General features: G+C 41.5%; 1 protein-coding gene across 2 annotated transcripts in view; it reads right to left on the bottom strand.

Annotated features, from left to right (window-relative positions):
- LOC145460328 (somatostatin receptor type 5-like) overlaps positions 1-20,741 on the bottom strand; it is a 74,151-nt gene that overhangs the window by 43,970 nt on the left and 9,440 nt on the right. For both annotated transcript variants that reach the window (XM_081445106.1, XM_081445107.1), the window contains one exon: positions 19,871-19,960. The gene's annotated coding sequence lies outside the window, so the exon portion shown is untranslated. The remainder of the gene's footprint in view (positions 1-19,870; positions 19,961-20,741) is intronic.

Here is a 20,741-nt window from a genome sequence, read left to right as displayed (position 1 = left end):
AGACGCTAGCGTCGCTCTTGAACGTAAGGACCTTCTGAGAACCAAGGAAGCGTTGGATCGGGGTATGTCTTTGCTTAAAGATCGGCAAAAATTAATTTTGTTGGCTGATAAGTCGCCGTACGATTGGAAAACCGTTTTGGAATATAAACATCACGACTTGGCGGATGACGAAGAAGACGAGAAGAAAATCTATAGAGCTGAGGCGAGAGCGGCTAGAGCCCCGAAACGCTTCGCTCCACGTGGTCTGGGATTACAGCGCCGATCTGGAATACCTGTCTCAAGAAATTCGCATCTCACCGTCGGCCAAATTCCTAATTCCTTTACTTGGGTCAATCAACAGCTTTCCGTTGGCAGATCTGCCGGACTTTGCTTTTCCCGTGGAAAACCTGGACATTGGCGAGCTTCCTGCCCGAATGTTATTTCCTCTTCCAATCCTGCCAACCAACAGGCAGTGACTAGACAGCAATACCCAGGATCAAGGTGTAGTTGGTTCTAGTTTTCTTTTGTGTTGTTTTCCGTTTGTCTTATTTTTCGCTGGATCTTTCATACGAGTCGTGCTTAGTGCTTTCAGAGTTAATTTGCATTTATTAAACTATGTTTTTTCCCGTCGTGTATTATTTATTTTCTAGACCATGAGTCTGAGGCTTTGCCATTGCCGTATTGTGAGCTATCTCTTCTAGAGGATCCATCGCTGAACTGTGAAATTGCATGTGATGATGCATCTGTTTCGGTTAAAGGAAGATTGCGTAAATCGCTTCAGTTTTGGAAAGATATTGACGCACCTCGTTTCATAATTGACACTATTGAGTTTGGATATAAGTTGCCACTTCTTCAAATACCAGCACCTTTTGTTGCTCGGAACAATAATTCAGCGATTCAGGAATCTGATTTGTTGAGAATGCTATTAACGAGCTTATTAGTTTGGATTGTATCAGCGAAGTTTTTACACCTCCTACTATAATTAATCCATTATCTGTGTCTATTCAGAAGTCAAGGAAAAAGCGCTTGATCTTGGATCTTCGTCATGTCAATCTATATCTTTTCAAGTTTAAGTTTCGATGCGAGGACCTGTCCGTTGCCAGAGAAGTTTTAAATCCCGGAGATTTCATGTTCTCCTTTGACTTAAAATCGGGTTACCATCACGTGGATATCTTTCCAGATCATAGGCAATATCTGTCGTTTTCTTGGACCTTTTCCTCCGGTCATACTAGATATTTTCAGTTTTCAGTTTTGCCATTTGGCCTTAGTTCTGCTCCTTATTTATTTACAAAGCTTCTCAAGCCGTTAGTCAAGATATGGAGATCCGAGGGAAAGTCTATAGTTGTCTTCCTAGACGATGGTTTAGGGGCGGCCGCTGACTGTATCAAAGCGAAGATCTCTAGTTTGGTTGTTCATTCCGACCTATTAAGAATGGCTGACTGTTAGGATCGAGAAACGCCGGTCAACCTCCCATTTGACAAATCGCTCATATTTTGCCTAAAGATACCCTTAGGTGACCTAATTCTAAAAATCATATTTAAAGGTTCCAGCGAATTTTTATTTTTCAGAAATTCGCGAAAATTTGAAAGCGCGGTCAAAGTGCGGTTTTTCGTGTAATGAAATGATCGAAATAAGGTGCGAGGACGAAGCGCTGCTTAAGTCTTAAAATAAACTCAATTAACTTCAAACTTCACACAAATGTGGAACAACCACTCTAATTTATTCCTCGCTTTAAACTAATCTCAGATATGTTGATATAGTGGTTTTACGAACCATTTTAAAAACAACTATGAAGCGTGTGAAAAATAACGGCAAAATATAGGTCATGTTTAACAGCATAAAAATGCATCTGGTACCTCACTTTCCGATTATTTTACTTTACAGCCTTAAAATATCATTATTAAAGATATACCATGCCAAGTTTCATGCTCGAACTCGCAGTATTTCCCTTTGTGAAAAACGAAAATCTATGTCAACGTGTTGGACGCAAATAACACAATAATTATGCACGAACCAGAGACAAATCAATTTCAATGGCGAAAGTAAAAGGCTATCATTAATTAGAATCCCGTCAATTCGCTGCTATCAGGAGAAACATAATGTCCACTGCATAAAAACTGTTTGCAGACGTTTTCGAACCATTGCGCGTTAACTTTGTTTAATTTCGTGTCCGCCGTCATGTCTAGTTTGTCATCGCGTGTATTTCCTTAATGTCAACAACACGTGAATGGTTGTCATAACAAACGCAAGAGATTTCTTGGAGCCTTAATGTTTTCGATTCACCAAAACGCTTTAAGTTCGTTAAGACACAATAATGGGTCAACTTGGAATGCTTTTTAGCATCAAGGACGTTAAAGGACTGTAAATTAATCGAGTTGAAATATCTTGAAGCAAATCAAAATCGCGCCCTTATTCTAATTTGGTAAACAGCCGATCTCCGTTCAAGTTAGAGAAGTCGAGAGGTTAATCCGGCAATGTAATACCGATACAACAACAAAATCAAACCGAGGTCATCAAAAGTGTAAGTTTAAAAGTGTGGTGGCAAGTTCCAAATAAATTTCGCCTATATAAATTGGAAACAAGATGTGAAACGGTCGGACCCGAAACAAATAAACAAAATAATAATACGACTAATTTAACCGAAAAATGTTACAGAAAACATACCTAAAAGCCGTCGATTCCCCTCGATACCACTCCGCATTGCCTTAAAGAGCCCAAGCTTTCTGCTGTAAGAATCAGGGGCCTCATGAATCTGTATTTGTTATATCGGCAACCATGCTGCGTGGCTGATATTCGAGACTCAGTAAAAGTTGTCACACAACCGTACGAGCAGCCCAGTCACGCTCTCACTGCTCTTGCGCAAATGTTCAACATTTCGCAGTTTACATAAACCGACTACAAGTTTAAAGTTGTGACAGTAGATTGAAATGCGCTTGTTAAAGCTGTCCTATCGAGGAACAATTATTTCTTGTTTTTGAATGGCTCTTAGTTGTAGCTACAGTCGGGGAGGGGGGAGAGGGTATTCCCGGAAATTTCGGAAATCTGTATGCCGTGGAAGATTAAGTGGTCTCCAGCTCTTAACGCCAACACTGAAACACTAGATGATTCTCGAAGTATCACAGGGGTCACTAAGCTAAATAATTTTGAGTGTAGCTCCGATGAGTCAATTAACCGTTGGCGCGCATATTGCATTGACCGTGGACAGGTGGAAAAACAGTTAAACCGGAAAAGCCTGTTGCACATTGTAATTTAGCGTTGTCCAACACACAGTCGGTCTGGTTGTAATGTTAATCGTATTTGAGAGAATCTCAAGTTTTCTTTCGACACATACTGGGGTGACATACTGCTAAATGGGCGTGGCCGGGAGCCACGAGTCAAGTCAGTCAACCCGCCATGCTTAACCGAGAAGAGTGACTGCGACCTTAACATCAGTGCCATTATCAACGGGTGTGACCGAGGAAGCGTCTGCTGAGGTTTCCATAGATTGTAACCATGCAAGGTAGGGGTGTATTGATGTCTTCAAGGCCGCTGCATTCGTGTCTTTTATAGGCTGTCTACTTTAGAGAGGCACTTGTCGCTGGAGAAATGTACTCAGTCCCTGGAAAGCTATTTCCTTATGGACTTAGCCAAAATGTGCTACAAACCTTGCTTGGAGCAGGCGTTGGCGCTTAACTCAAAGCCACACTAGGTCACCAGGAAGCCCTCGTTGGGGGGGGGGGGGGAGGGGGGAGGATCGTTAAATTTTTGTAGAGAAGGGGAGGGAGTAGAGGAGGAAGACACTTAAGAGGAAAAACTAACCGCCGAATCGTCTCGACCTCGTTCCCAGGGTCTCTCATCTCACCACCGCCCTCGAGCGAGCTCAGCATCAGTTCATTAGAATAACACAGAGGCCTATTAGGGTAAAGCGTAGGGACAATCTGCAGTCCTTCCACTAGTGGCTCACTATCACTCTTCTCGGTTAAGCATGGCAAATTGACTGATTGACTCGTGGCTCCCGGCCACGCCCATCTAGCAGTATGTCACCCCAGTATGTGTCGAAAGAAAACTTGAGATTCTCTTAAATACGATTAACATTACAACCAGACCGACTGCGTGTTGGACAACGCTAAATTACAATGTGCAACAGGCTTTTCCGGTTTAACTGTTTTTCCACCTGTCCACGGTCAATGCAATATGCGCGCCAACGGTTAATTGACTCATCGGAGCTACACTCAAAATTATTTAGCTTAGTGACCCCTGTGATACTTCGAGAATCATCTAGTGTTTCAGTGTTGGCGTTAAGAGCTGGAGACCACTTAATCTTCCACGGCATACAGATATCCGAAATTTCCGGGAATACCCTCTCCCCCCTCCCCGACTGTAGCTACAACTAAGAGCCATTCAAAAACAAGAAATAATTGTTCCTCGATAGGACAGCTTTAACAAGCGCATTTCAATCTACTATCACAACTTTAAACTTGTGGTCGGTTTATGTAAACTGCGAAATGTTGAACATTTGCGCAAGAGCAGTGAAAGCGTGACTGGGCTGCTCGTACGGTTGTGTGACAACTTTTACTGAGTCTCGAATATCAGCCACGCAGCATGGTTGCCGATATAACAAGTACAGATTCATGAGGCCCCTGATTCTTACAGCAGAAAGCTTGGGCTCTTTAAGGCAATGCGGAGTGGTATCGAGGGGAATCGACGGCTTTTAGGTATGTTTTCTGTAACATTTTTCGGTTAAATTAGTCGTATTATTATTTTGTTTATTTGTTTCGGGTCCGACCGTTTCACATCTTGTTTCCAATTTATATAGGCGAAATTTATTTGGAACTTACCACTACACTTTTAAACTTACACTTTTGATGACCTCGGTTTGATTTTGTTGTTGTACCGGTAGTACATTGCCGGATTAACCTCTCGACTTCTCTAACTTGAACGGAGATCGGCTGTTTACCAAATTAGAATAAGGGCGCGATTTTGATTTGCTTAAAGATATTTCAACTCGATTAATTTACAGTCCTTTAACGTCCTTGATGCTAAAAAGCATTCCAAGTTGACCCATTATTGTGTCTTAACGAACTTAAAGCGTTTTGGTGAATCGAAAACATTGAGGCTCCAAGAAATCTCTTGCGTTTGTTATGACAACCATTCACGTGTTGTTGACATTAAGGAAATACACGCGATGACAAACTAGACATGACGGCGGACACGAAATTAAACAAAGTTAACGCGCAATGGTTCGAAAACGTCTGCAAACAGTTTTTATGCAGTGGACATTATGTTTCTCCTGATAGCAGCGAATTGACGGGATTCTAATTAATGATAGCCTTTTACTTTCGCCATTGAAATTGATTTGTCTCTGGTTCGTGCATAATTATTGTGTTATTTGCGCCCAACACGTTGACATAGATTTTCGTTTTTCACAAAGGGAAATACTGCGAGTTCGAGCATGAAACTTGGCATGGTATATCTTTAATAATGATATTTTAAGGCTGTAAAGTAAAATAATCGGAAAGTGAGGTACCAGATGCATTTTTATGCTGTTAAACATGACCTATATTTTGCCGTTATTTTTCACACGCTTCATAGTTGTTTTTAAAATGGTTCGTAAAACCACTATATCAACATATCTGAGATTAGTTTAAAGCGAGGAATAAATTAGAGTGGTTGTTCCACATTTGTGTGAAGTTTGAAGTTAATTGAGTTTATTTTAAGACTTAAGCAGCGCTTCGTCCTCGCACCTTATTTCGATCATTTCATTACACGAAAAACCGCACTTTGACCGCGCTTTCAAATTTTCGCGAATTTCTGAAAAATAAAAATTCGCTGGAACCTTTAAATATGATTTTTAGAATTAGGTCACCTAAGGGTATCTTTAGGCAAAATATGAGCGATTTGTCAAATGGGAGGTTGACCGGCGTTTCTCGATCCTAACAGTCAGCCATTCTTAAAGTCTGGTTTCCTACCTAACGAAGAGAAATCCGTTTGGGATCCTACTCAAGTGATTACCTGGCTTGGGACTGTTATTAACACTTCCCAGTGCGTTATCAAAGCCACGGACAAGAGAATTGATTCTCTTATTAACGATTCATCATCTCTCTTATGTTCGGAGCGCTCCTTGCACCAGGTTCGCAAGCTTGCAAGCGTATGTGGAAAAATTATCTCGCTCGGGAACTGTGTCGGGAACGTCACTAGACTTATGACCAGGAACACCTTTCTGGTTATTAACTCCACTGCTGATTGGAATTCACTTGTTTCTTTGAGACCTGAATGTTTACACGAATTGAATTTTTTGGAAAAACAATCTCGCTGATATCAACGGCCTTCCTTTGTGGCCTATTAAGCGCAAGCCTTCCAAAATCGTTTACTCTGATGCGTCCAATTCAGAGTTACATACAATTCGAGGACAAAATTTTTCACCAAAATTGGTCCGATTACGAGAGTGCACAAAGTTCGACTTTTCGCGAACTTCTTGCTGTTTCATTGTCCTTGAAGGCGTTCAAGGATTCTCTTGGTGCCCAGACTGTTGTCTGGTATACAGACAACCAGAATGTTGTTCGCATCGTTAACATCAGATCCAAAGTTCCAGCTTTGCAACAGTTGGCTCTTGATGTTCACCGACAATGTCTCATCGGCGGTATTAGCATTGACATGCAATGGATTCCCAGGGACCTCAACACTTGTGCCGACGATATTAGCAAGTTAGTTGATAACGATGATTATGCAGTCAACGATTCTGGTTTTTATGCTCTCGACGAGCTCTGGGGTCCGCACACTTGTGATAGATTCGCCTGCCATTACAATGCAAAGCTTCAGGTTTTTAATTCTAGGTATTATCAGCCCGGCTTGTCTGGCGTCAACGCTTTCGTCCAAGATTGGTCCAACGACAACAACTGGCTTTGTCCTCCTGTCTGTTTGACATGCAAAGTCGTCAGTCATTTGAAGCTCTGCAATGCGTCCGGCACTCTCATCGTTCCCCTTTGGAGATCAGCGCATTTTTGGCCCATCCTTTGTTTTGACGGTGTGCACTGGAGCAGTTTCGTTCATAATTGGGTGGTCCTCCCTGATCTTCCCCATCTGTTCATCAGAGGCAAAGCCAAGAATTCCATTTTCGGATCCGGTCCGCTAAATTTCTCAATGGTAGCTTTGCGCATTAATTTTAGTATTGCACCCAGGCAAGGTCCTGCGTTAGTTTGCAATGCATTTCGCGTTCCACAGTGTTAGCGCATTGTTTTCTGGCTTTGAGGCGCCTTGCTTGAAGCAGGCGGCCCTTTAAGACGTACCCTTGAGGGGTCTGTGATATTTGTATACAGTGCCCTTGAGGGACCTTTGATTTGAGACTGTTAACGTTGAAGATTTCTATACAGTGCCCTTGAGGGGTGAATAGATTGTGGTTATTGCAGTTTTGTTTCTGGGTTGTATAAGCGTACTTAAATATAACAATTGTTTTTTTTTCTCTGAGGCTCCTTGTCTGTATTTATTTGTTGTTTATTCTCTCATTGTGTTGTTTAGGCCCCATTTGTCTTTCTCCCTGGGGAGCTTCCCCTTGTCCTTTGTATTCCTTTATTATCACTTGGTTTTAGTTTTTTTCCCTAGATATTTTTGATACAGAGTTCTGGACTGCCCCTACATGTGATACAAGAGAGGTTGCTTTGTTGACGGAGAATATGAAGTTTACAGCTCTTGCATCCAGGGTTTCCGGGACTTCTCTTTGTTATACAAGGGTTTTTAACAGATGGACATCATTTGCTACTACCGTTCTGGGTACCAGTCCCTTCCCGGTAGAGCCCTCCCATTGTGCCTTGTTTCTACAGTATCTACTGGAGTCAAGCAGATCAGTTTCTTCTATCAATTCCGCCTTCAATGCTTTCAAGTGGCTGCACGATCTGGCGGCCGTGAGTTCCCCTACTAGTCATCCCACCGTTGTGGCTGTGAAAGAGGGTGCCGTTCGTTCTGCGTCCTCACCGGCTAACCACAGAAAAGAACCTCTTGAGGCGGAGCATCTCAGGAAATTAGCTGAAAAAACTGACTTGCATGACCTCTTACAGTTGCGTAATTTAGTTATGTTTGTTTTAGCTTTTTCCGGCTTTTTTCGTTTTTCCGAGTTGTCACTTATTCGAAGCAAAGATGTTAAGTTTAATGATGGTTTTCTTTCTATTTTTATCGAAAAAAGTAAAGCCGACCAATTAAGGGAGGGTCAGTCCGTGGTTATTGCTGAGTCAGCTGGTTCTAGTATTTGTCCTTTGGCCCTTCTTAAGCTATATATGTCAAGTTCTAACCTTTCTTTTGATTCTGAGGCCTAGCAATCGCAAGCGTCTTGTGTCAGTCAATAAGCCTATATGTTATTCGACTTATAGAGAGTCGTTTCAGAAGTCTTTTCGCGATATTGTTCCAGATATTTCTAATTTTAGTACCCACTCTGCCAGATCAGCTGGGGCGACTTTGGCTGCGAACTCCGGTGTCCCTGAGAGGAATCTTCAACGTCACGGCCGTTGGGCTTCAACCTCTGCCAAGAACATTTACGTTAAAGACTCTTTAGCAAGTAGATTAGAAGTGTCAAAATCATTGTCTCTCTAGCTCGAGCCCTTTCTTTTCACCTCTATGTTGGCTTGGCTGGCCAACGCATCCAATTTAATCACTGTCTAGTGTGTCCGGATGTGTAGTGGAGGCAAAATCTCTCTTCGCCATGTGACACAGACGTTGTGCGAAAAATATTCTCGACAAGAACTCTTTCAGCGTTTCCTTGCTGTGCTTTGTTGAATTGTTGGCATTTCGAGTTGGATGATGGAGCTGATTGCTGGCCATTTTCAGAGTCAGGGACAGAAACTATCTAGTGTCGGATTCATCTTCAGAATCTCCGAGGCCACCCTGATGGTTTTTAGTGGCATTTCAAGAACCGGACCGACTTCGGTTCAGCTCAAAATACTCAACTCATTGAGGGGTTTCTCCCACGGACCGAATCAGTTGTTGGCGCAAGATGGCGGTGAATAACTTGTCCTTGTCGGTCAAAAAAGAGACAGAAGTAAAAGTAGGTCGTTCTCTTTAGCTGCGCCGGATTTTTGCTCTCTGCTGGTCTGAGCACGCCGCTGTCGAACAGTTAATTTCCTCATTTGCTCGTTGGAAATTGGTTTATTATGGACTACGCCGGCAATGCTGCCCGTCTTCATGAGGTCTTCACAAAGGTTCTAATACTTTATTTGCCTCAGTAAAAGCGGGGTCAGAGATAATGGAAAACGGTTTTTTGAGCGGCGGCGAAGGAAACGATCAGTGGCGGCTCTCAAATTAATTTCATTGATGAACTTTTGTGAACTGACGTGCCATGCTTCTTCCTCGCAAACGCGTAAAAACTCTTCAGAAAAACAGTTAGTTCTTCTTTTGACATTTCTTTTATCAGTTTTGAAAATTTGGTGTCACCAGGACTAGCAAGCCATTCAGTAACTAAGGTAAAAATTGTTGTTGTTACATAATCTTTATCAATGCGTAAAATCTCGAAGTTCATATTTGAAATTTTGCAACTTTTAAAAGGAAACTTAACGGATACGTACCGTTGAATAATCTCATCCCGAACGTTGTGGCTTTTTTTTTGTTATTAGGACCGCATTGTCCGTAATTTCTTGCATTTATTCTGCAGATAGCTCACCGAATCTGTTCCTTCTTCCATTTTTTTTTTTTTTCTATGAAACTTGGCTTCTCGCAAAAATGTTATGCCGATTGACATTTGCCGCATTTATTTCCATATAAGGTCAAACGCAGGTATAATGGCTGGTAACCGAGAAACAGTAAACCAATCAGAAAGCTAGAATTGCATTATCCCAGGCTTAGAATTTAATAATAACTTGTAATCATATCGGCATCGATATCAGTCGCAGAACCGTTCTAATTTCCATTGCAGAATCAGAAACTACAACCTCACAAATATTTTACTCTACGACAATCAATATAACGTAATTTTTCCAGTATTCCGTGTAACAACAAGAGGGAAATAAGAACTGTCGCTAGCCCTCATACCTATTAAATTAGGCAAATCGTATCCGATTTATTACGATGTGTTAGTAATAGCTACTTATAAGGCGTCTAATAATTATAAGATGCCACACAGACAGTTTTCTAAGAAACAAATTGGTTTTTCTCTTAAAAGAATATTCTCTTATTTCCTTCTCCTAACCTCTAATACAAATTTTAATTAAATGGTATATCTCTGATGGAAAATACAAATGTAGCTACAGAGCTGCGGTTTGTTTGAGTTCTGGAAATTTGGCAAAGTATCGGTCGTTGACAAACGTCTTAAATGGCTTTTCTTTGACGTAATGGCTAATGTTGCTAGACGGCTGCAGTTTGTTATTCTTTGAATTTGCAACAGTTATGATTAACGTTCGCCTAATTAATCAATTAATCAATTTTTAATCACGCATGCGCAAACGCTGGAAAGGAGAGCGATTGTTATGGGTTATAGTCTTCACGGAAATTTCCGCAGTTTTTTACGAAAGAGGGGCTAAGCTCATTCAAAGCCTTCCGATGATTTCCGCAGATTATAAAAATATTTTTGTGTCTCAAGAAAATTCTGCCGAAGGTTGATAATGGCAAAAATTTGTGTAGCCTTTTAAATCATTGCAGATTATGTGTTTTTTAGGAGATTTCAAGAGGTTCATTGCACAATGCTGTCTAAATAAGCAGTGTTTTCGGTGTTATTTCAGGACACTATTTATATCTTTAGCTTGAAGAAATGCAAATATGGCAGTAATGCACTTAAAATTATTCTGGCACAGGGATTTTGTCCACTAAAAACCGAAATTGCTCGACTTCCTATCGGATTTCGTGTTAAGTCTTTATGTATTGAACTTTACGAACTCTGAACTCACCCCTCTCGCCTTAGCACGAGTTTTTGTCCACGCGCGTAATACCAGGTGATTTTAATTAACCAATCGTTCCCCAGAATGTGCTCGCGCGTACATTTGAACTTCGCTGTCGTAATTTTCCAGATTTTCATCTTTGTTGTATTTTCGTGCTGTGTTTAAGATTTTAGGCAAGCCTTGCCGCTGTTTTTGGAGTTTTGAGTCTAGCTTCTTCACCATTTTTAGCCATTGTGATTCGCCGTTTATTGTATGTTCCGGATTACGTGGCTGGCTCATTTGGAGTCTGAGCCTACAACTCACTGAATACAAGTCCCAACATGGTGCCGAGACCCGGGATGCGACTGGTCTAAAGAGTTTATCTTCGGCGACTCAAAGGATAGGAAAACATGGCTGACGAAGAGCTGAAAAACAAGAAAATCCGTGGAGGTCATAAAGGCTGCGTGACAACAACTCTGGAAAAGGTGCAAGCCTCACTGGATGACTTTGAACTCTCTGCGGCAAATCAAGTGAAAACGTATCGGATCGCTCTAACCGAAAAATTGGACATTCTTGGTGCCTTAGACGACGAAATTCTGACCTTAATCACGGAGGAACATATTGAAGACGAAATCAGCGAAACTGGAATCTTCAGAGAATCTGTTCATCAGGTGAGAGTGCAAATTTACGAGGCTCTAAACGCAGTAGAAGTGGAAAACTCTGGACACACAGATAAGTCAATTTCTCATTATCCTTCTAACTCTAACTCTAACTTGTTTACAGAAGGCCTAGGAGCCGGGAAGAAAAACCGCCCAAGATTGTTCTTGAGAAATTCTATGGTGATCCTATTTCTTTCACTCCATTCTGGGATTCATTCAGAAGTCCTGTCGATGACAATCCTGGTTTATCAGATGTTGATAAATTTAATTACTTGAGAAATTTACTTGAAGGATCTGCCGCAGGAGCTATTCGAGGGCTATCGCTGACAGCAGAAAACTATGGAGTAGCCAAAGATATTTTAAAGAAAAGTTTTGGGGAGCCCCAGATAATCATTAATGCTCACATGGAGAGTCTAGTGAAGGTAGCAGCAGTACAGTTGACAGTGACTTGAAACGCCTGCTCTTCCTTTATGATCGAGTCGAGGCCCACGTTCGAGCCCTCCAAGCTCTGGGGATACAATGTGAGTCGTATGGGAAACTCTTGGTTCCCCTTCTTATGGAAAAACTACCCCACGAGCATGCGTCTAATAATCTCGAGAGCTACAAATCAACCCGACTGGGACTTGGATGTTCTGTTAAAGGCCTTTGACTCTGAAATCGAAGCAAGGGAACGCTGCGAACCAATTGGAACAAACCCGTCTGATTCTCTCACTCCCAAGAGACCACTCTCAAGTCAAACAAATAAGGGTAAAGATGTCCCGACCGGCCAGTCTGAGCAACCTGTCAGCTGCACATTCTGTAAGCAAAGTCACCCAAGTGCACGTTGTGGTACAGTTACCGATATCAGCGCAAGAAGAAATCTATTAAAACAACAGGGTCGTTGCTTTGTTTGTTTACGGCGCAACTACTTGGCGAACAATTGCTCACCGAAAAAGTGTGTCGTATTTCCTCAGGAAAACATCATATGTCAATCTGTGAAAATGCCAGCCATGGAAGTGGTACCTCAGAAATCCAATCTCAAGGAAGCAATGTGGTGGCGTCTGATGGAGACGAACGCAGATCTAATGAGAACAAGTCCTCTACAACCGTTTATGTGGACTCGAACTTGTCAGTCCTGTTACAAACAGCCATTGCTCATGTCTCGAGGGTTCATCAATTGCATCCAGTGGTGAATATGCGCATCTTATTCGACAGTGGCAGCCAGAAAAGTTACATATCAGAACGCGCAAAGGCGAAACTAAATTTACTCCCCAAGAGAAAAGAGAAGCTACTTATCAAGACGTTTAGTCAAGAGAATGAGCAATTAAAGGAATGTGACGTCGTCGAGTTCTGTGTCAGTGAACTGATTGAAAGCTCAAAGGTTCAGATGACTGCCCTTGCCCTGTCATTTGCAGTCCGTTAAAGGATCAAGCCGTGCAATTTGCACAACAGTCTTTCACTCATTTAGCTGACCTGGAGCTCGCAGATCACCCAACCGAAGACTGTGGTTCAGAAGTAAATCTATTGATTGGAAACGATTTCTACTGGTCTTTCTTTACTGGAGACATGAAAGGGGGGAAATCAGGACCCGTGGCGATGAAACCGAGTCGTGGATGGGTGTTGCCTGGACCCATGCCCCACGCACCTGGCTCGGGTTCTGATGTTAATCTGGTGACCTGCCACACCCTGACGCTTATCACTTCTAGCTGTGATGACCTAGATATCAGTCAAAAAGATGGAGACCCCCTAGTAGAACAAGTAAAGAAGTTCTGGGAGTTAGAAAGTATCGGTGTGTCACCACACGAAGGGACAGTACACGACAAGCTCTTGGACACCATTCGCTGGTGCGATGGTCGTTATGAAGACTCTCTACCTTGGAAGGAACAACACGCACTGCTACTGGACAACTATGCATTAGCATTCTTACGCCTGGCCTCTGTTCTAAAGCGTCTGAGAGGAAACCCTAACCTATTCGCGGAGTACAGTCGCATTATTGACGAGTAATCGTCGCAGGAAATAATCTCTGATGTTGATCCCAACGCGCCAGTCCAGGTTGGTCGCCTTCATTACTTGGCACATCATCCAGTTGTACGTGAACACAAGCAGACAACCAAAGTAAGAATAGTCTATGATTCATCCGCCAAGTCTACTGGTCCATCGTTGAACGACTGTCTGCAGGCAGGTCGTTCACTAACATCTGAAATACCTGATTTCTTGATGCGATTCAGTACCACCAAGTTGCCTTAGTCGCCGACATCGAAAAGGCCTTTGTGATGATTCAAGTCGCGAAAGCTGACCGAGACGTTTTGCGATTTCTGTGGATAAATGATCTCACTTGTGATGATCCTAGCACTGTTGTAAAACGTTTCAACCGTGTTGTGTTTGGAGTCACCAGTTCTCCCTTTCTGCTGAACGTGACAGTTAGAAATCACGTGTGTTATTATGAAGCCGAGGATCCGCAGTTTGTAAACGATTTTCTGAGTTCGCTCTACGTAGATGACTTCAATGGGGGACAAGACAGTGCTCCTGAAGCTCTCCAGCTCTACACAAAGGTGAAGTCTTGAATGAAGGAGGGAGGTTTCAATCTGAGAAAATGGATTTCAAACTCCGAGAAGCTGATGCAGTGGATTGACCAAGAAGAAGGAGTACTTATCATGGAGGCTTCTACGGAATCTGAAGAAGATAAAACGTACACATAAACTCAGCTTGGAGTAAACAATTCCACCATTTCATGCGAGAGGAAGATTCTGGGTCTGAATTGGGACATTGCGAAGGACACCTTCATGTTCTATTTTGACTGGCTTGCGCAATTTGCAAACGAACTGCCGTTAAACAAGCGCTCCGTTCTCAAAGTTGTTGCCAAACTGTATGTTCCCCTTGGTTTTATTTCTCCTCTATTCATTACAGTTAAAGGATCTGTTTCAAGATTCGTGCAAGTTGAAGATTGGCTGTCGATTGGCTGGGACGAACCTCTCAATGAAGAACTGGCCCTCAGGTACTCAAGTTGGCTATCTGATTTGCTGAAAGTTCAGTGCATTCCAGGTAAATTGTGCTACATACCAAATTCAGAAGAAACCGTGGTCTCTTTTCAGATTCATGGATTTGGAGACAGCTCAGAAGTGGCGTATGCTGCCGTGGTTTATCTGAAAATTGAAACGAGCAAGGGTGCTTGCACACGACTCGTCATGAGCAAGACAAGGGTCGCACGTCTGGCCAAGCAAACAATTCCAAGACTTGAGCTTCTAGCTACCTTGATTTTGTCAAGATTGGTTGAGCGTGTCTGTGTTGCACTCCCGGTGATCAAGGTTGATGAAGTGTATTGCTGGACCGACCCTACTACAACACTGCACTTGATAAAAGGAGTAGGTAGAGAGTACAAACAGTTCGTGGAGAGCAGAGTCAGAGAAATTCGTCAAAATGTGCCGCCTGAATCATGGAGTCACTGCCTTGGGATTGAAAATCCAGCCGACTTGCCTTCTAGAGGAATGAACGCCGAAGCATTGAAACAGTCTGAAACCTGGTGGCATGGTCCTCCTTGGCTGGTTGAAGGAAAAGAGATGTGATCTAAATTTGCGAATACCACTGAACCCTCAGGTGTCTACTGTGATGAAATGCGTGTCAGCGACAGACCGGGGCATTGTACTGGGCTAGTTGTTAACGCTAGAATGCCAGCCTTATCAAGCGTGTTCCACCACCAGAAATAAAGTGAGTGAGATTGTTCCGAGTTACAGCATTTGTGCTAAGATCTCGGTATAATAAGTCGCGGCGAAATGGCATGGCAGCAGCTGGACCGATCAGGACAGACGAATATAAGGCTGCAGAAATGTGTAGTTGCGCGAGATGCAACGAGCAGGGGTAGAATCTCCTCGATTCTAGAGCTTGAAGAAACAGTTGGGACTGTACACCGATGGCAATGGTTTGCTCAGATGCAAAGGCAGATTACAAAATGCAACAATTCCATTTAACGCTAAGTATTCCATTCTTCTGCCCACCAATCATTGTCTGACAGCACGGATAATTCATGATTGCCATAAGCGAGTCCTTCATAATGGTACAAGAGAGACTCTGGCGGAACTAAGGTCCCGGTTCTGAATTGTAAAAGGGAGACAAGTTGTTCGTAAGGTGCTTTCAAGGTGCGTGATTTGCAAGAGGATCGAAGGGCCAACATTACGCCATGCCACTATCTGCGCCATTACCTCAGTTCCGTGTAGAAGAAAGTTCTGCTTTTACTACCGCTGGAATAGATTTCGCTGGACCATTATTTGTGAGGCGCGCTGCGAAGGGGAAGGGTGACATGGAGAATGTCTACATTGCCCTATACACTTGTGGAAGTAGTAGAGCTGTCCACCTTGACGTTGTACCGGACCTGAGTGCAGAAACTTTCAGTAGAGGTTTCAAACGTTTCATTTGCAGACGAGGAATACCAAGATTGGTCGTGTCGGACAATGCCAAGATTCTTGTCATCTATTTTTGAGCTGCCGTAAGTGCAGAGTTTTCTTCTAAACCACAAGGTGAAGAGGAAATTTACTTAAGAACGAGACCCGTGGTGGAGTGGTTTCTTTGAGCGCATGGTTCGATGTGTTAAACGCTATCTGAAGAAGAACTTAAAGAATGCCGAGTTGACGTATGAAGAGCTCTTGACTGTCGTCGTAGAAATTGAATGTGTGTTGAGTTCCAGGCCACTCACATACGTATCTTCAGAGGATAGAGTGGAACCTCTCACCAACTCTCATTTGTTGACGGGAAGAAGATTACTGTCCATTCCTGATGAATCTATAGTCGTCGAAGAAGAGTCAAGTGATGTTGAAATTCTCACCAGGAGAGAGCGTTATGTAACGTCATTGCTGTCCCACGTCACACGGAAAATGAGCCCGCACTTCCTTCCATCTTAGTACTCGTGAAATGAATAATAATTATTGGTACGTACTAGCCACGGGTGCTCGCAAATTTTGGGAAATTACTGAACAAATTGAGATAAGCTTTCAATTCGTGCAAATCATGCTAACCAGAAAAAAAATATGTTTGTTTGATTCCGGGTCGAACGCAGCCCGCAATAATCAATACGAACGCCTTCTTTAAGCATACTTCAAGTTAAAGACAAAATTACGATCTGGATGATCTGGATGATCAGTCAATTCTAAATCTAAGGAGCAAATGTCAATAGGTGGGGATACTAATGGCTTCTGATGAAGCCTTTGCTGGTCCACTGTACTTCTTGCCTCACTCACTAGGTCTCGGGACTCCCGCGTTCTGGGCTTGACCACTGGATGGAGAAGGTCTACATTGCCCTATACACTTGTGGAAGTAGTAGAGCTGTCCACCTTGACGTTGTACCGGACCTGAGTGAAGAAACTTTCAGTAGAGGTTTCAAACGTTTCATTTGCAGACGAGGAATACCAAGATTGACCACTGGATGGTTGCTGAGGACAGTATGGGACGGCGTGGCTGTTGGAGTGGCAGCGGCGGCGAAAATTGAGGACTTTGCTGGAGAGCTTCTATAGGTCCTCACTTCTGGTAACGATCCGAGCTGTGCTCGAAGAGTGGCGAGGGCAAGCCATGGAAGGTTTACAGAAATTTAAGGATCGGTTTACAATAAGTAATAGCTATGTTGCTAATGAACAAACTCAAAATGGACTCTGAACACGGTTGTTTGAGCTTTTATATGTAGACGTTCGTCTGCTGGTAAGCCAGTAGAAAAGGCTGTACTACTGAACAGCTTAATCCAAGCACGTGTAACATCTTAAACATGAATAGTGCTTCATTGCCTTGCACCAATGCTATGGCTCGTCATAATGCTCTGAAGGTAATAAAGCCCACCATGTTTTAGGTTTAGCTACAATAAAGCTTACAGTTTGCTGACCTTTGGAATACAACTGCGCAGTAACTCTTTTGAAAGCGATGCCGCCATGAACGGCTCATTGAGAACGTACATCACGCTCCTACTGGCATGACAGTAAAATCTCATTTTACTCAGTCTCTCTCCAAGTGCGTGCAAACTTTTTCCCTGTGAAAAGCAGTTTTTCTTCACAGTTTAATTGAAGAATTTGATAACCAAGCAAGGGAAAAAAATCCTGTGGTTTAATTGCTGCTTTCTTGACTTCGCTGTTTTCAGAGTGGTTGAAAAACTCTGTGCTGTGTTTACTTTCACCAACAAAACAAAAGGAATCATTCAAATTCAGTAACATGCAAAGGGGTGGCCCTGTATTCCACAGTCTAGCTGCCTGACCATCTTGGGGGAGCACAAATCATCTCTGAAAATGCATAACTTTGCAAAGCCATAACTTTCCAGACTTTCCCTGGGTAGTCCATCGATAAAATTGATAATCGATAACATTCAATAATAACTGATAAAACTTAGTCAATGATATCAAAAATCGTTAAAAAATCGATTACAGGATTCGTTGTGACTAATCGATAATTATCGATTTTTCACTTAGCGTTGTCAATTTTATTGATAAATATCGAATTTATACATATCGAATTTATAGATTCTAGCAAAAGATACAAACAAGCAACAAACCACTCATAACGACTTCCTCAAATGGTTGTCAAAATGAATAAAATGTGTCAAACCAATAGTTGAATAATGACAAAAATTCAATGTGCAGAGAACGGCAATGATATTTACTGTCATCCTGTTCATACAGTGGAATCCCTATTTTTCAAACTTCCAAGAGAAACAAGAATTGGTTCGAAAAAACCAGCTAGTTAAAGAAATCGGGGTACATGTAGAATTTGTGTCTGACTGAGTGGAGGGAAATGATTTTAGTTCTAAGAACCGGGAGCTTTGGAAAATCAAGTAATATGAAAAATTACAATTCCGCTTTCCTCTCGCCCCCCAACCCCTACCCCCGAGCCCTAAGAGTGAACTTCAAGGTTTGAATGAATAGAACTGTGACTTCGACAACCTCGTCCCCAGGACCTTCTCCACTTTTCAAAATGGCAGATGAGAGAATACCCTGGGCAAGGCTGAACTAACACCCTTGCTGATTGGCCCTCAACAGGCTGAATGGTTTAAATACGCCCTAAAGAAATATGGCGAATGTGGCGAGGGGCTAAGCCACAATTAAGATTCCAAGAGGTTTAACGTAACCTACACGTATGAACAATATCTCAGATATATCCAGGCTAAATAAAGATAAGACTAGTCTAATATCACAAGGTCTGAAATTATCAACTTCGAAATCAACAATTCAAATTCAAAAAAACAGGTTCAAGACTATGCTGCGTGTGTAATGTGTTTTAATTTGACCTCATCTATTTATCATCTTTTACAAGATTTTCAGTACGCCATTCCTCAACATTGCCGATAGTTAAACGATAAATATTTTGTAAAAAGACATGGAAATTGCATGCTCTATTTTTCTCCAGATTAGAGGAAATGGGTAATCCATAAACAAAGCTTTACAAGACAAAAGATTTGCCTGGCCAAATACCTAATCGGGTCAATCCAATCATTGTTGTATTTTAAAATTTATAACATACTGACAGTATTGTAGGAAAACAATATTGATATATATATAAAAAAACAAAAACAAAAACAAAAACAGTCGAGCAACCAGAGTAAAACATATTAAAGCTAGTAAAACACTCTCTAGTTGAAATTTTAGCTTAAAATGAGCTTTTGGCTGCCAGCCTACATCCTTAAACGGATGATCAAAAAGATGCCAATCATTGAACATACAACGAAAAGTGTGAAATAATACAGAATAAAATTGCATATTTAAAGTGGCCACAACAAATGGGAATTTGGATAATTAAAAGATACTAATTTAAAAGAATAGCAGACTGTCTTGGTGGTGGTCTAGAATTATTGTCTGCTTCATTAGTCATGGCACTGTACCATGACTCGAGAGTTATTTTGCACACAATAACCACCTTTGTCAATTACTTAATTAGCATTTATTTATCAAAGCTGATTTGATGATTGTTCAACCATGTATGGTTTGAAAACATTTAAAAGGAGAAACGTTGCAATGCTTGACATTTCTGATAAAATGTTCTTTTTTTCGTGTTTGGAACAAACTTTGTCTACGAGATTTCCTGCAATGACATTACTTGGAGTTATAAATTAAAGGAGAAACAAGCAAATTCCTCAAAAAAACTCTCAAGTCATGGTACACTGCCATGACTAATGAAACAGACAATATTATTCTCGACCACTGCTTAGACAATTATGCAATTATCTTAAATTTATTTAGTCTCTTTCTATTATCCAAATTCCTTTTTCTGTCACCACTCTAATTATGCATTTTTATTGTGTTATTTCACACTTTTTGCTGTATATATTCATTTATTCGCATCTTTTTGACCATTTGTTAAGGCAGCCGAAAAGTCACTTTAACCTAAATTGATAACCAGAGAAAGTTTTAATAATAGTTTTGAAATATTGATATAGTCTTGAGATTTAATCCTTATCTAATCACGACAATTAACATTTACCTTGAACAGTATTTTCTGCCTCTTTCTCCTTAGACTTTAAGGTCAATATGGTGTAATCTTGAAACAACCAGGTTGACAATGAGAATGCACCTACCAATTAAAGATGGCATTATTAATATTAAGATAGTGTAAGGAAAATTAAATACAGTTTACTGTGATCCAAACTGAATATTTTTCAGCACATGTTGTGCATGGTTCAATTTAATTTACTGACTCTAGAAATGTGGTATATGGTGTACAGGAAATAATGTGGAAGGACTCTTAAGTACAAAAGTGAGAGGTAAAGTCTGCATTGGTATCAGCTAAAGACTATCCTAGGGTTTCCAGGGTTCAAGAAAAAAAAAAACAAAAAACAAACTTGGCAATCCATCTTGGCTGTCAGGCAAGTAGCTCTCATGCAAATTTTGCTTGCCCTAGGCAAGATTTTTTTTTTTTTTTTACTTAGTTGGCAGATCACTTGCCTCAAGGTCCTATTGGGCCAGTGAGAATGAAAATGCACTTGCCCCACAGGAAATTCTGCTTGTTCTGGACGGCACGTTTTTCGAGCCCTAGTTTCCACAGCACAAAGCGACTAGCAGTACATACATACTTTATTTAATATACTTGTTTATTTCTACTTCCCTCAATGGGATGCATGCTTGTCCACTGCAGGGTTTACAAAAGTGATGGAGATATAAGTGGCACACAGTGCATGCAGAAGTAATGACGTTTAACAACGTCTTGGTTATCCTGGACTAACAAATGTACAGTATAAGGTAAATAAAAGTAACTAATTGGTACAAAATGTGTGGTGTGAGAGGAATTAGCAGGAGAGAACCATAGTGAAGAAATGGGTGTGAGAGCACAGAGTGGTGGGAGAAAGAAAAATCTC

Source organism: Orbicella franksi, chromosome 11, assembly GCF_964199315.1.
Source record: "Orbicella franksi chromosome 11, jaOrbFran1.1, whole genome shotgun sequence".
Lineage (NCBI taxonomy): Eukaryota > Metazoa > Cnidaria > Anthozoa > Scleractinia > Merulinidae > Orbicella > Orbicella franksi.
The sequence above is the reverse complement of the archived record's forward strand: the minus strand, read 5'-3'. Positions and strand labels throughout refer to the sequence as shown.